A 14,585-nucleotide genomic window follows, 5' to 3' on the forward strand; every position below is an offset into this window, starting at 1 on the left:
TCTTTGATGGAGTGAGATCCGTTCTAACGCTTAGTTGACATTCAAATTCAAGTTAGCTGAGGCCGACAGAAGAGAGCGAAATCTAATAAGGCTGCACTGTCGAAAAAAACCTTTCGAAGTTTATAAACTTACCTTATGAAATTTAGCCACAAGAAAATTTATTGAAAATCATAAGGTTGCCTATGGAACTGGATGAACCTGAATGAATTATGTCCATAATGAAGCATATGTTTTTCTTAAAGTTGTCTTTAAATTTTCATTGATCAACCTTATGAAATTCGAAAAGTATGAATTATGAAATACTTATTTACTAAGTATGAAAATATTCTAGATTTATTTTATATAGCAATAAAATTTTAATTCAAACCCAGATTAATCCACCTACAGTGAGATCTTGACCCTTCCTTAGTTATGAGGATTTTTTTTTCCAGACTCCAGTATTTAAAACGAGATAAAACTACTCAGCTTCCCACGGCGATTTACCGTGAAAGTGACAAAATAATTGCCTACCCAAAGGCGGATGTCATGGGTTGAGTGACAACTCAACGAATGATAACGTACTGTACTTCATGCTGCCTATCTATAAGGCGCTCGTCGGATTGAATAACTATTGTGACATGGTTAGTAACAATCGTAACGCTGGTTGCATATATTGTACTCGTAATTTACAGAGACCTCGATATTAATTAATCCAGAACTAACTAAATCAGTCATTGATCTGAGCGAAACTCAATAGCGTTCAATAATAACATATATTTCGCCTTATGGATGCCTAATTTGGTAAAACTAAACTTGTTCAATACCTTAAAAATGAGTGAGATTTGTATGGTAGTAAATTTCAGAATTTGCACACATACGCATACATACACGCATACAAGTGGTCTATTAGTGTCTCAAAACATGCTCACATTTACTATCTAGCTTCCACTGAAGAAATTTTTGGAATCCCTTTAAATTTTTACGTTTTTGCTTTTCTGAGAAGATTTTTTTGTACATGCTTCTATATGTTCCTCAATTAAAACCATTTGTTTCTTTGAAACAAATAAGAAAAATAGGCATAATTCCATATCATATCATTTGTTATAATTATATTTTCAATATCAAAGTGAATTTGTTTCAAATACCATGCATTTTATTTAATAATTCACGAGATTTCTTGATAGATTAATTCGTAACACACCTGCGTAACGCATACAAAGTGAAATTATAGACACTTCCGAAGGAAGGGTCAAAAACAAAGAAATTATATGGTTTTTATTAAATATTTTTATCTTTATTTAAAGCAGCAATAAGAATCACATATAGAGCTGAGAGCTGAGGAAATTTATAATGATGATCAGGATTTTAAAGTTAAATATCGTCTCCAGAAAATCTATCGGAACGGAACTTTGAGGTGTTACATATCTGGACGAAGCCATATGCCCATCGGCTGCAAACTAGCCCATGTTCAATGCCTTGCTGACAAACTACGATCGTATGACCTCTCTGTAGTAATTAAAGCTTATTGTTTGAAGTTGAGTTTTACTAGGGACAGTAGGAATGAACCACCCTCAATTTGAGCTTATTGACAAGGTTTATCATGTCAAAGTTATATGAACTTTAAGAAAATGCTCCACATATGCCTCAACGTAAAAACCGCTTTTATACTCAATTGAAACATGAAAATATTACGGATAAATTACAATATCGTATCACTGCGGTTGGAACAGAGAAAATTACTGTAGACCAATGAAATGTGTCTGAGCAAACGATGAAGAGTGGCAAATCGGTTCGGTCCGCTGTTGTAGGCCGCACATCAATCTAATTTTCTATGGAATACACTAAGCTGTTGTTGCAATAAGAAATATCATATTCAATTCATCCATATTTTATTGCATCTGAATGATGATTTTTTGAACTTTTCAGTGCATTTCGGAACGATTTTCTTAGATAGTCCATACTGCCCTGATCATCCCTAGTTTAACACTTTAGTGGCGGTAAGCTCCAACGAGGATAATACGAGCTTTAATACGTATTTGAGAAAATCCAGGTTTAAATTTAATACTTCATACGGTAAGCATCAATCTCGTATTAAGTACGCAGCCATTTCTCACGTTGCAGTGTAGTGAGAAAGTGTGAGTATGAGGATGGCATAATAGAGAATAATTAACGATAATTTTGTTATGTTTTATCCATTCATTCTACATAAAACTATTTTAATTTTGATTCAGAGAGGTCGAGGAGAAAAAATCGATTTCTCAAGAAACTTATTTGTTTCAACCCGGGTTCTGCTTTATTTGCATGAGTTATCCGGCAAAACTAAAATTTTCGGTGAAATAACAGCGTAAGTAGAAGGTAGAAACCGTGGAAACTCGTTTGGATCCCGGTCAACTTTGACGAGCTTTCGTTAGCGTCGAAGTGTTCTCCGTGACCAGAACCACAGAAACGCTTCGGAGGACGATTCCATTCCGCCGGACAGACACCCTTCAGCATGGCTTGCGACGATAACCGTGTAAGAGCCAAATATTTCTCGCTTAACTTTTCAAAAGGTCCTAAGTAACATTTTTTCATGAATTAATTTGAGTACTGCAATCAAAAGCTTTCATGTTGTTCTGTTGAATGCGCTATTCAAATTAATTCATGAAAAAAATGTTACTTAGGACCTTTTGAAAAGTTAAGCGAGATTTGTTCACCGTTATGATGTCGTTCAGGGTAGATGTTGGAATATCCGACATTGAAATCAGTGCTACCGGACGGATGGAGTCTTCGTTGAAGATCAATAGAATGTCCAGCGAAAGATGCACTTTACCGTTCTTGAATTTGTTATGATTTCTGGGGATGGAGCTGCACCAATCCGAACGCCACCCGTTCCCGGAAGTGGAATGCTGTAATCAGGTATCGAATACGTGGCGGCGATCGTGGTTCCATCGTCTATTGATGGCAACAATTTGTAAGCCAGCTTCTGATGAATGAATCCCACGACCCGCCGCAGGTAGTTGAACACGCTCTCTTTGTTGACATAATTGTGAACATCTTAAACCATGATCACGCAAGGCAACGATTGCACTCCGACATCGTCGCGAATGTGATTCCAAATGGTTCAATTGTGTCGATCATTTTCTTAAAATATTTGGCCGTCTTCATACATGAGAAAAACTCCGAGAAGAACATCAATATCTGTGGAGTGTGATTACTTTTCGAAACAATGTTGTGCTTGTACCATCGGACTTAACAAGAATACCAATAATTTTCTTTGAAATATTTCCAGTAACTCTTAGTAAGAAATTCCGTTGGTATTTCTGTGGGGAACTTTTTCAGCAATTCCTTTGAGAACCCTTTCAAAAATTTATCGGGTAATCATCCAGTAAATCAACCAAGAATATTTCCAGGATATTTTCAGAAAATCCTTAATCAAAATTTAAGACATTCTTCCAAGATGTTTTTAGGAATTGCAAGCAGCGTCTTCCAATATTATTTTAGAAAATTCGTACTGGAGTTTCTTCAAAAAATCCTAGATATTCCTTCAAAATATCCTGCGTGAATTCTTTTAAAACATCAGAGATTTCTTCAAACCAATTCTGGGAATTCTTTTTGGGAATTCTAGTTTAGGATTTTAGGAATTTTAGGAAATTTTAGGAAAATTTTAGGAATCATCTAAGAGCAAAAATAGGAAATTCCTTGGGAATTCTAGTTTCTTGATAAATTCGTTCGAATTGCTCTTGAAATTACTTCCGAGAGTCGTGCTGATGTTTACTGTGAAATTCAACTAGAAAACCCTCCTGAAATTCCGTGGAAGCTCCTGAATAGATAAAGTGAACAGACGTTCCGCGGGACGATGCATATTTCAACTGCGTTTTACAAATTTAATACTGTTAATACAGTAGGTATTACAATTATTTTTCCAATTTTTAACCAAAATCTATGCGAAATATACTTTTGGAGGATCCATTTTCAAGCCAGTGACGCAATCCGAATAGGCATCCCGCGTTTTACGTGGCGCTTTCTGGTCACATTATCCTTGGAACTCCATCAGAAGTTTCTTCTTTCCTCCTGGAATCTCCCAAAGTTCCTTCTGAAATATCTCCAGAAGTTCCTCCTAGAATTCCTACTGAAGTTCCTCCGGAAGTTCCTTCAGGAACTCATCCAGGAATTCCTATACTAGTTCCTTATTGAATTCATCATAGAGTACTTCCTGGAATTCGCCCAGGAGTTCCTCTTGAAGTTTTTCCAGGAGTTCCCCCTGTAATTTCTCCAGGAATTGTTGGTGTTGCACATAATATTCGTTTGAGAAAACATTATGTTAAAAATCCAAACAAAAAAAACTTACTTCTGAATTCCTGCAGGAACTTTCGAAGAAATTATTTGAGGAATCCGGAGGAATTCCTGGAGGAACTTCCGGAGGAATTCCTGGAGGAACTTCCTCAAGAATTCTTGGAGAAACTTCCGAATGTATTCCAGGGGGAACTTTCGAGGGAATTTCTTAAGGAACGTTCGGAGAAATTCCTAGATGAATTTTCAGAGGAGTCCCTGGAGGAACTTCCGGAGGATTTCCAGAAGGAACTTTCGGAGGAATTCCTGGAAGAATTTCCGGAAGAATTCCTGGGAGAACTTTCGAAGGAATTTCTTAAGGAACTTCCGGAGAAACTCCTGGATGAACTTACAGATGTTCCTGGAGGAACTTCCGGAGTTATTCCTGGAGGAACTTCAGAAAGAATTCCTGAAAGAACTTCCGTAGGAATTCCCAAATGAACGTCCGGAGGAATTCCTGAAAGAACTTCCGGAGAAAATACTGAAAGAACTTCCGGAGGAATTCCTGAAAGAACTTCCGGAGGAAATCCTGAAAGAACTTCCAGAGGAATTCCTGGAGGAACTTCCGGAGGAATTCCTGGAGGAACTTCCGGAGGAATTCCTGGAGGAACTTCCAGATGAACTCTTGGAGCAACTTCCGGAGGAATTCCTGGAGGAACTTTAGGAGGAACTTCCGGAAGAATTTCTGGAGGAACTTCCGGAGGAATTTCTGAAGGGCCTTCCGGAGGAATTTCTGGAGGAACTTGCGGAGGAATTGCTGGAGGAACTTCCGGAAGAATTCCTGGAGGAACTTCCGGAGGCATTCCTGGACGAACTTCCGGAGGAATTCCTGAAGAGACTTCCGGAGAAATTCCTGGAGGAACTTCCGGAGTTATTCCTGGAGGAACTTCAGAAAGAATTCCTGAAAGAACTTCCGTAGGAATTCCCAAATGAACGTCCGGAGGAATTCCTGAAAGAACTTCCGGAGAAAATACTGAAAGAACTTCCGGAGGAATTCCTGAAAGAACTTCCGGAGGAAATCCTGAAAGAACTTCCAGAAGAATTCCTGGAGGAACTTCCGGAGGAATTCCTGGAGGAACTTCCGGAGGAATTCCTGGAGGAACTTCCAGATGAACTCTTGGAGCAACTTCCGGAGGAATTCCTGGAGGAACTTTAGGAGGAACTTCCGGAAGAATTTCTGGAGGAACTTCCGGAGGAATTTCTGAAGGGCCTTCCGGAGGAATTTCTGGAGGAACTTGCGGAGGAATTGCTGGAGGAACTTCCGGAAGAATTCCTGGAGGAACTTCCGGAGGCATTCCTGGACGAACTTCCGGAGGAATTCCTGAAGAGACTTCCGGAGAAATTCCTGGAGGAACTACCGGCGGAATTCCTGGAGGAACTTCCGGAGGGATTCCTGGAGGAGCTTCCCGAGGCATTCCTGGAGGAACTTCCGAAGGAATTCGTGGAGGAACTTCCGGAGGAATTCCTGGTGGAACTCCCGAAGGAATCCCTGGAGGAACGTCCGGAGGAATTCCCGGAGGAACTTCCGGAGATTCCTGGTGGAACTCCCGAAGGAATTCCTGGAGGAACGTCCGGAGGAATTCCTGGAGGAACTTCCGGAAGAATGCCTGGAGGAACTTCTGGAGGAATTCTTGGAGGAATTTCTGGAGGTACTTCCGGAGGAATTCCTGGAGGAACTTCCGGAGGAATTCCCGGAGGAAATTCCGGAGGAATTCCTGGAAGAACTTTCGGAGGAATTCCTGGAGGAACTTCCGGAGGAATTCCTGGAGGAACTTCCGGAGGACGTCCTGGAGGAACTTCCGGAGGAATTCGTGGAGGAACTACCGTAGGCAGACCTCCGGAGGAATTCCTGGAGAACTTCTGGAGAAAATCCTTGAGGAACTTCCAGAGGAATTCCTGGAAGAACTTCCGGAGGAATTCCTGGAGGAACTTCCGGAGGAATTTCTGAAGAAACTTCCGGAGAGAATCCTGGAGGATCTTCCGGAGGAATTCCTGGAGGAACTTCCGGAGGAATTCCTGGAGGAACTTCCGGAGGAATTCCTGGAGGAACTTCCGGAGCAATTCCTGGAGGAACTTCCGGAGGAACTCTTGGAGGAACTTGTTTTCTCAAACGAATATTAAGTACAACACCAACAATTCCTGGAGAAATTACCGGGGGAACTCCTGGAAAAATTTCAAGAGAAACTCTTGGGCGAATTCCAGGAAGTACTCCATGATGAATTCAATAAGGAACTAGTATAGGAATTCCTGAATGAACTTTCGGAGGAATTTCAGTAGGAATTCTAGGAGGAACTTCCGAATGAATTCCAGGGGGAGCTTTCGAAGGAATTTCTTAAGAAACTTTCGGTGAAATTCCTAGATGAACTTTCTGAGGAGTCCCTGGAGGAACTTCCGGAGGAATTCCTGGAAGAACTTCCGGAAGAATTCCTGGGAGAACTTTCGAATGTATTTCTTCAGGAACTTCCGGAGAAACTCCTGGATGAACTTTCAGATGTTCCTGGAAGAACTTCCGGAGTTATTCCTGGAGGAACTTCAGAAGGAATTCTTGGAGGAACTTTCGGAGGAAATGCTGAAGGATCCTCCGGAAGAATTCCTGGAGGAACTTCCAGAGGAATTCTTGGAAAAACATCCGGAGGAATTCTTGAAGCAACTTTAGGAGGAATCCTTTGAGGAACTTCCGGAACAATTTCTGGAGGAACTTCCGGAGACATTTCTGAAGGACTTTCCGGAGGAATTTCTGGAGGAACTTCCGGAGGAATTCCTGGAAGAATTTCCGGAGGCATTCCTGGAGGAACTTCCGGAGAAATTCCTGACGGAGCTTCCGGAGAAATTCCTGGAGGAACTACCGGCGGAATTCCTGGAGGAACTTCCGGAAGAATTGCTGGAGGAACTTCCGGAGGCATTCCTGGAGGAACTACCGGCGGAAATCCTGGAGGAACTTCCGGAAGAATTGCTGGAGGAACTTCCGGAGGCATTCCTGGAGGAACTTCCGGAGGTACTTCCGGAGGTACTTCCGGAGGAATTCCTGGAGGAACTTCCGGAGGAATTCCTGGAGGAACTACCGAAGGAATTCCTGGAGGAACTTCCGAAGGAATTCCTGGAGGAACTTCCGGAGGAATTCCTGGAGGAACTTCCGGAGGAATTCCTGGAGGAACTTCTGGAGGAATTCCTGGAGGAACTTCTGGAGGAATTCCTGGAGGAACTTCCGGAGGAATGCCTGGAGGAACTTCCGGAGGAATTTCTGGAGGAACTTTCGGAGGAATTTCTGGAGGAACTTCCGGAGGAATTTCTGGAGGAACTTGCGGAGGAATTCCTGGAGGAACTTCCGGAAGAATTCCTGGAGGAACTTCCGGAAGAATTCCTGGAGGAACTTCCGGAGGCATTCCTGGAGGAACTTCCGGAGGAATTCCTGAAGGAACTTCCGGAGAAATTCCTGAAGGAACTACCGGCGGAATTCCCGGAGGAACTTCTGGAAGGATTCCTGGAAGAACTTCCCGAGGCATTCCTGGAGGAACTTCCGGAGGAATTCGTGGAGGAACTTCCGGAGGAATTCCTGGTGGAACTCCAGAAGGAATTCCTGGAGGAACGTCCGGAGGAATTCCTGGAGGAACTTCCGGAAGAATGCCTGGAGGAACTTTCGGAGGAATTCTTGGAGGAACTTTCGGAGGAATTTCTGGAGGAACTTCCGGAGGAATTCCTGGAGGAACTTCCGGAGGAATTCATGGAGGAAATTCCGGAGGAATTCCTGGAAGAACTTTCGGAGGAATTCTGGAGGAACTTCTGGAGGAATTCCTGGAGGAACTTCCGGAGGACGTCCTGGAGGAACTTCCGGAGGAATTCGTGGAGGAACTACTGTAGGCAGACCTCCGGAGGAATTCCTGGAGAACTTCTGGAGAAAATCCTGGAGGAACTTCCAAAGGAATTCCTGAAGGAACTTCCAGGGGAATTCCTGGAGGAGCTTCCGGAGGAATTCTTGGAGGAACTTCCGGAGGCATTTCTGAAGAAACTTCCGGAGGAATTCCTGGAGGAACTTCCGGAGGAATTCCTGGAGGAACTTCCGGAGGAATTCCTGGAAGAACTTCCGGAGGAATTCCTGGAGGAACTTCCGGAGGAACTTGTTTTCTCAAACGAATATTAAGTACATACAACACCAACAATTCCAGGAGAAATTACAGGTGGAAGTCCTGGAAAAACTTCAAGAGAAACTCTTGGGCGAATTCCAGGAAGTACTCCATGATGAATTCAATAAGGAACTAGTATGGGAATTCCTGAATGAATTTTCGGAGGAATTTCAGTAGGAATTCTAGGAGGAACTTCTGAATGAATTCAAGGGGAACTTTCGAAGGAATTTCTTAAGAAACTTTCGGAGAAATTTCTAGATGAACTTTCTGAGGATTCCCTGGAGGAACTTCCGGAGGAATTCCTGGAAGAACTTCCGGAAGAATTCCTGGGAGAACTTTCGAATGCATTTCTTCGGGAACTTCCGGAAAAACTCCTGGATGAACTTTCAGATGTTCCTGGAAGAACTTCCGGAGTTATTCCTGGAGGAACTTCAGAAGGAATTCCTGGAAGAACTTCCGGAGGAATTGCTGGAAGAACTTCCGGAGGAATTCCTGGAGGAACTTCCGGAGGAATTCCTGGAGGAACTTCCGGAGGAATTCCTGGAGGAACTTCCGGATGTATTCCTTGAGGAACTTCCGGAGGAACTTCCGGATGAATTCCTGGAGGATTCCTGGAGGAACTTCCGAAGGAATTCCTGGAGGAACTTACGAAGGAATTCCTGGAGGAACTTCCGAAGGAATTCCTGGAGGAACTTCCGAAGGAATTCCTGGAGGAACTTTCGGAGGAATTCCTGGAGGAACTTCCGGAGGAATTCCTGGAGGAACTTCCGGAGGAATTCCTGGAGGAACTTCCGGAGGAATTCCTGGAGGAACTTCCGGAGGAATTCCTGGAGGAACTTCGGAGGAATTCCTGGAGGAACTTCCGGAGGAATTCCTGGAGGAACTTCCGGAGGAATTCCTGGAGGAACTTCCGGAGGAATTCCTGGAGGAACTTCCGGAGGAATTCCTGGAGGAACTTCCGGAGGAATTCCTGGAGGAACTTCCGGAGGAATTCCTGGAGGAACTTCCGGAGGAATTCCTGGAGGAACTTCCGGAGGAATTCCTGGAGGAACTTCCGGAGGAATGCCTGGAGGAACTTCCGGAGGAATTCCTGGCTGAACTTCCGGAGGAATTCCTGGAGGAACTTCCGGAGGAATTCCTGGTAGAACTTCCGGAGGAATTCCTGGAGGAACTTCCTGGAGGAACTTCCGGAGGAATTCTTGGAGGAAATTCGGGAGGAATTCCTGGAGGAACTTTCGGAGGAATTCCTTTAGGAACTTTCGGAGGAAATCCTGGAGGAACTTCCGGAGGAATTCCTGGAGGAACTTCTGGAGGAATTCGTGGAGGAACTACCGTATGCAGACCTCCGGAGGAATTCCTGGAGAACTTCTGGAGAAAATACTGGAGGAACTTCCAGAGGAATTCCTGGAGGAATTTCCAGAGGAATTCCTGGAGGAGCTTTCGGAGGAATTCTAGGAGGAACTTCCGGAGGAATTTCTGAAGAAACTTCCGGAGAAAATCCTAGAGGAACTTCCGGAGGAATTCCTGGAGGAACTTCCGGAGGAATTCCTGGAGGAACTTCCGGAGGAATTCCTGGAGGAACTTCCGGAGGAATTCCTGGAGGAACTTCCGGAGGAATTTCTGGAGGAACTTCCGAAGGGATTCCAGGAAGAACTTCCGGAGGAATTCCTGGAGGAACTTCCGGAGGAACTTCCGGAGGAATTTCTGGAGGAACTTCCGGAGGAATTCCTGGAGGAACTTCCGGAGGAATTCCTAGAGGAACTTCCGGAGGAATTCCTGGAGGTACTTCCGGAGTTATTCCTGGAGGAACTTCCGGAGGAATTTCTGGAGGAACTTCCGGAGGAATTCCTGAAGGAACTTCTGGTGGAATTCCTGGAGGATTTTCCGGAGAAATTCCTGGAGGATTTTCCGGAGGAATTCCTGGAGGAACTTCCGGAGGAATTCCTGGAGGAACTTCCGGAGGAATTCCTGGAGGAACTTCCGGAGGAATTCCTGGAGGAACTTCCAGAGGAATTCCTGGAGGCACTCCCGGAGGAATTCCTGGAGGAACTTTCGGAGGAATTCCTGGAGGAACTTCCGGAGGAATTCCTGGAGGTACTTCCGGAGAAATTCCTGGAGGAACTTCCGGAGAAATTCCTGGAGGAACTTCCGGAGGAATTCCTGGAGGAACTTCCGGAGAAATTCCTGGAGGAACTTCCAGAGGAATTCCTGGAGGAACTTCCGGAGGAATTCCTGGAGGAACTTCCAGAGGAATTCCTGGAGGAGCTTCCGGAGGAATTCTAGGAGGAACTTCCGGAGGAATTTCTGAAGAAACTTCCGGAGAAAATCCTAGAGGAACTTCCGGAGGAATTCCTGGAGGAACTTCCGGAGGAATTCCTTGAGGAACTTCCGAAGGGATTCCAGGAAGAACTTCCGGAGGAATTCCTGGAGGAACTTCCGGAGGAATTCCTGGAGAAACTTCCGGAGGAATTCCTGGAGGAACTTCCGGAGGAATTCCTGGAGGAACTTCCGGAGGAATTCTTGAAGGAACTTCCGGAGGAATTCCTGGAGGAACTTCCGGAGGAATTCCTGGAGGCACTTCCGGAGTAATTCCTGGAGGAACTTAAGGAGGAATTTCTGGAAGAACTTCCGGAGGAATTCCTGGAGGAACTTCTGGTGGAATTTCTGGAGGATTTTCCGGAGAAATTTCTGGAGGATTTTCCGGAGGAATTTCCGGAGGAATTCCTGGAGGAACTTCCGGAGGAATCCCTGGAGGAACTTCCAGAGGAATTCCTGGAGGCACTTCCGGAGGAATTCCTGGAGGCACTTCCGGAGGAATTCCTGGAGGCACTTCCGGAGGAATCCCTGGAGGAACTTCCGGAGGAATTCCTGGAGGAACTTCCGGAGGAATTCCTGGAGGAACTTCCGGAGGAATTCCTGGAGGAACTTCCGGAGGAATTCCTGGAGGAACTTTAAACTTTATGGAACTTTAAAAGAAATTCGTGAAGGAACTTCCGCAGGAATTTCTGGAGGCACTTAGGAATGAATTCCTGGGGGAACTTTGGAAAGAAGTCCTGGAAGAACTTACGGAGGAATTCTTAGTGAAACCTTGGAAGGAATTCCTGGAATTCCTGGAGGAACTTCCGGAGGAATTCCTGGTAGAACTTCCGGAGGAATTCCTGGAGGAACTTCCTGGAGGAACTTCCGGAGGAATTCCTGGAGGAAATTCCGGAGGAATTCCTGGAGGAACTTTCGGAGGAATTCCTTTAGGAACTTTCGGAGGAAATCCTGGAGGAACTTCCGGAGGAATTCCTGGAGGAACTTCTGGAGGAATTCGTGGAGGAACTACCGTATGCAGACCTCCGGAGGAATTCCTGGAGAACTTCTGGAGAAAATACTGGAGGAACTTCCAGAGGAATTCCTGGAGGAATTTCCAGAGGAATTCCTGGAGGAATTTCCAGAGGAATTCCTGGAGGAGCTTCCGGAGGAATTCTAGGAGGAACTTCCGGAGAAATTTCTGAAGAAACATCCGGAGAAAATCCTAGAGGAACTTCCGGAGGAGTTCCTGGAGGAACTTCCGGAGGTATTCCTGGAGGAACTTCCGAAGGGATTCCAGGAAGAACTTACGGAGGAATTCCTGGAGGAACTTCCGGAGGAATTTCTGGAGGAACTTCCGGAGGAATTCCTGGAGGAACTTCCGGAGGAATTCCTGGAGGAACTTCCGGAGGAATTCCTGGAGGAACTTCCGGAGGAATTCCTGAAGGAACTTCTGAAGGAATTCCTGGAGGATTTTCCGGAGAAATTCCGGGAGGATTTTCCGGAGGAATTCCTGGAGGAACTTCCGGAGGAATTCCTGGAGGAACTTCCAGAGGAATTCCTGGAGGCACTCCCGGAGGAATTCCTGGAGGAACTTCCGGAGGAATTCCTGGAGGAACTTCCGGAGAAATTCCTGGAGGAACTTCCGGAGAAATTCCTGGAGGAACTTCCGGAGGAATTCCTGGAGGAACTTCCGGAGAAATTCCTGGAGGAACTTCCAGAGGAATTCCTGGAGGAACTTCCGGAGGAATTCCTGGAGGAACTTCCAGAGGAATTCCTGGAGGAGCTTCCGGAGGAATTCTAGGAGGAACTTCCGGAGGAATTTCTGAAGGAACTTCCGGAGAAAATCCTAGAGGAACTTCCGGAGGAATTCCTGGAAGAACTTCCGGAGCAATTCCTGGAGGAACTTCCGGAGGAATTCCTGGAGGAACTTCCGGAGGAATTCCTGGAGGTACTTCCGGAGTAATTCCTGGAGGAACTTAAGGAGGAATTTCTGGAAGAACTTCCGGAGGAATTCCTGGAGGAACTTCCGGAGGAGTTCCTGGAGGAACTTCTGGTGGAATTTCTGGAGGATTTTCCGGAGAAATTTCTGGAGGATTTTCCGAAGGAATTCCTGGAGGAATTTCCGGAGGAATTCCTGAAGGCACTTCCGAAGGAATTCCTGAAGGAACTTCCGGAGGAATTCCTGGAGGCACTTCCGAAGGAATTCCTGGAGGCACTTCCGGAGGAATTCCTGGAGGCACTTCCGGAGGAATTCCTGGAGGAACTTTAGAAGGAATTCCTGGAGGCACTTCCGGAGGAATTCCTGGATGAACTTCCGGAGGAATTCCTGGAGGAACTTCCGGAGAAATTCCTGGAGGAACTTCTGGAGGAATTCCTGGAGGAACTTCCGGAGGAATTCCTGGAGGAACTTCCGGAGGAATTCCTGGAGGAACTTCCGGAGGAATTCCTGGAGGAACTTCCGGAGGAACTTTAAACTTTATGGAACTTTAAAAGAAATTCGTGAAGGAACTTCCGCAGGAATTTCTGGAGGGACTTAGGAATGAATTCCTGGGGAACTTTGGAAAGAAGTCCTGGAAGAACTTACGGAGGAATTCTTAGTGAAACCTTGGAAGGAATTCCTGAATTCCTGGAGGAATTTCTGGAGGAACTTCTGGAGGAATTACTGGAGGAACTTCTCGAGAAATTACTGGAGGAACTTCCGTAGGAATTCCTGGTGGAACTCTCAAGGAACTTTCGGAGGAAATCATCAAGGAACTTCCGAAGGAATTTCCGTAAGAATTCCTGAGGGAACTTTCAAGGGAATTTCTTAAGGGACTTTCGGAGAAATTACTGGATTAACTTTCAAAGGAGTCCTGGAGGAACTCCTGAAAAATTTCTGATAATTTCCCATATGAATTCTTAAAGGAACTTTAAAAGAAATTCGTGAAGGAACTTCCGCAGGAATTTCTGGAGGGACTTAGGAATGAATTCCTGGAGGAACTTTGGAAAGAAGTCCTGGAAGAACTTACGGAGGAATTCTTAGTGAAACCTTGGAAGGAATTCCTGGAGGAACTTCGGAGGGAATTCCTGAAGGAGCTTCAGAATGTTTTGCTGCAGGAACTTCCGAAGGAATTCCTGGAGGTACTTCGCCAGGAATTCCTTGGTGATTCTCCAGAGGAGTCAATGGAGGAACTTACGCAGGAATTCTTTGAGAAACTCCATCGAGAATGCTTCAAGAATTTTTTATGGAATTCCCCCAAAATTGGTCTAGTAATGTCACACAAATTCAGAATAAATCCTCCAGATACTCCCTGGGACTTTTTCCAAAATATGTCTTCCTGCATTCTCCAACAGCTCCTGAGTTCGTTCATGGATGTCTCCTAAAGTTATTCCAGGGTTTCCTCCTGGAGATCCTTCAGGGAATCCTTCAGAAACTCCTCTGTAGATTCTTCCTGGAATTCCTCCCGGCGTTCCTCAAGGGTTTCCTCCTGGAGTTCCTCCAGAAATTTTTCCAGGGATTCTTCCTGGAACTCCTACAGAGTTTCCCCCTAGAACTCTTCCTGGAATTCCTCTAGGGACTATTTTTGGAGTTCCTCCAGAGATTTCTCCTGGAGTTCCGCCAGAGAATTTTCCTGGTGCTCCTCCAACGATACTCCTTGGAACTTCTCCTGCAATTCCTCCAGGAAATCCTCCTGGAGTTCTGCCAGATAAATCTACTGCGGTTCCTCTAAGGAATCCTCCTATAGTTCCTCCATTATGGATTTCTTTTGGGATTTTTCCTAGAGTTCATCCAGTGATTCCTTCAAATTCCTAATAGAGTTCCTCCATGGATTTCTCCTGGAAATTCTCCATGGTTTCCTTCAGATAATCCTCCAGGGAATCCTCCGAGAGTTTTTCAGT

This window comes from Armigeres subalbatus, chromosome 3 (assembly GCF_024139115.2).
Source record: "Armigeres subalbatus isolate Guangzhou_Male chromosome 3, GZ_Asu_2, whole genome shotgun sequence".
Lineage (NCBI taxonomy): Eukaryota > Metazoa > Arthropoda > Insecta > Diptera > Culicidae > Armigeres > Armigeres subalbatus.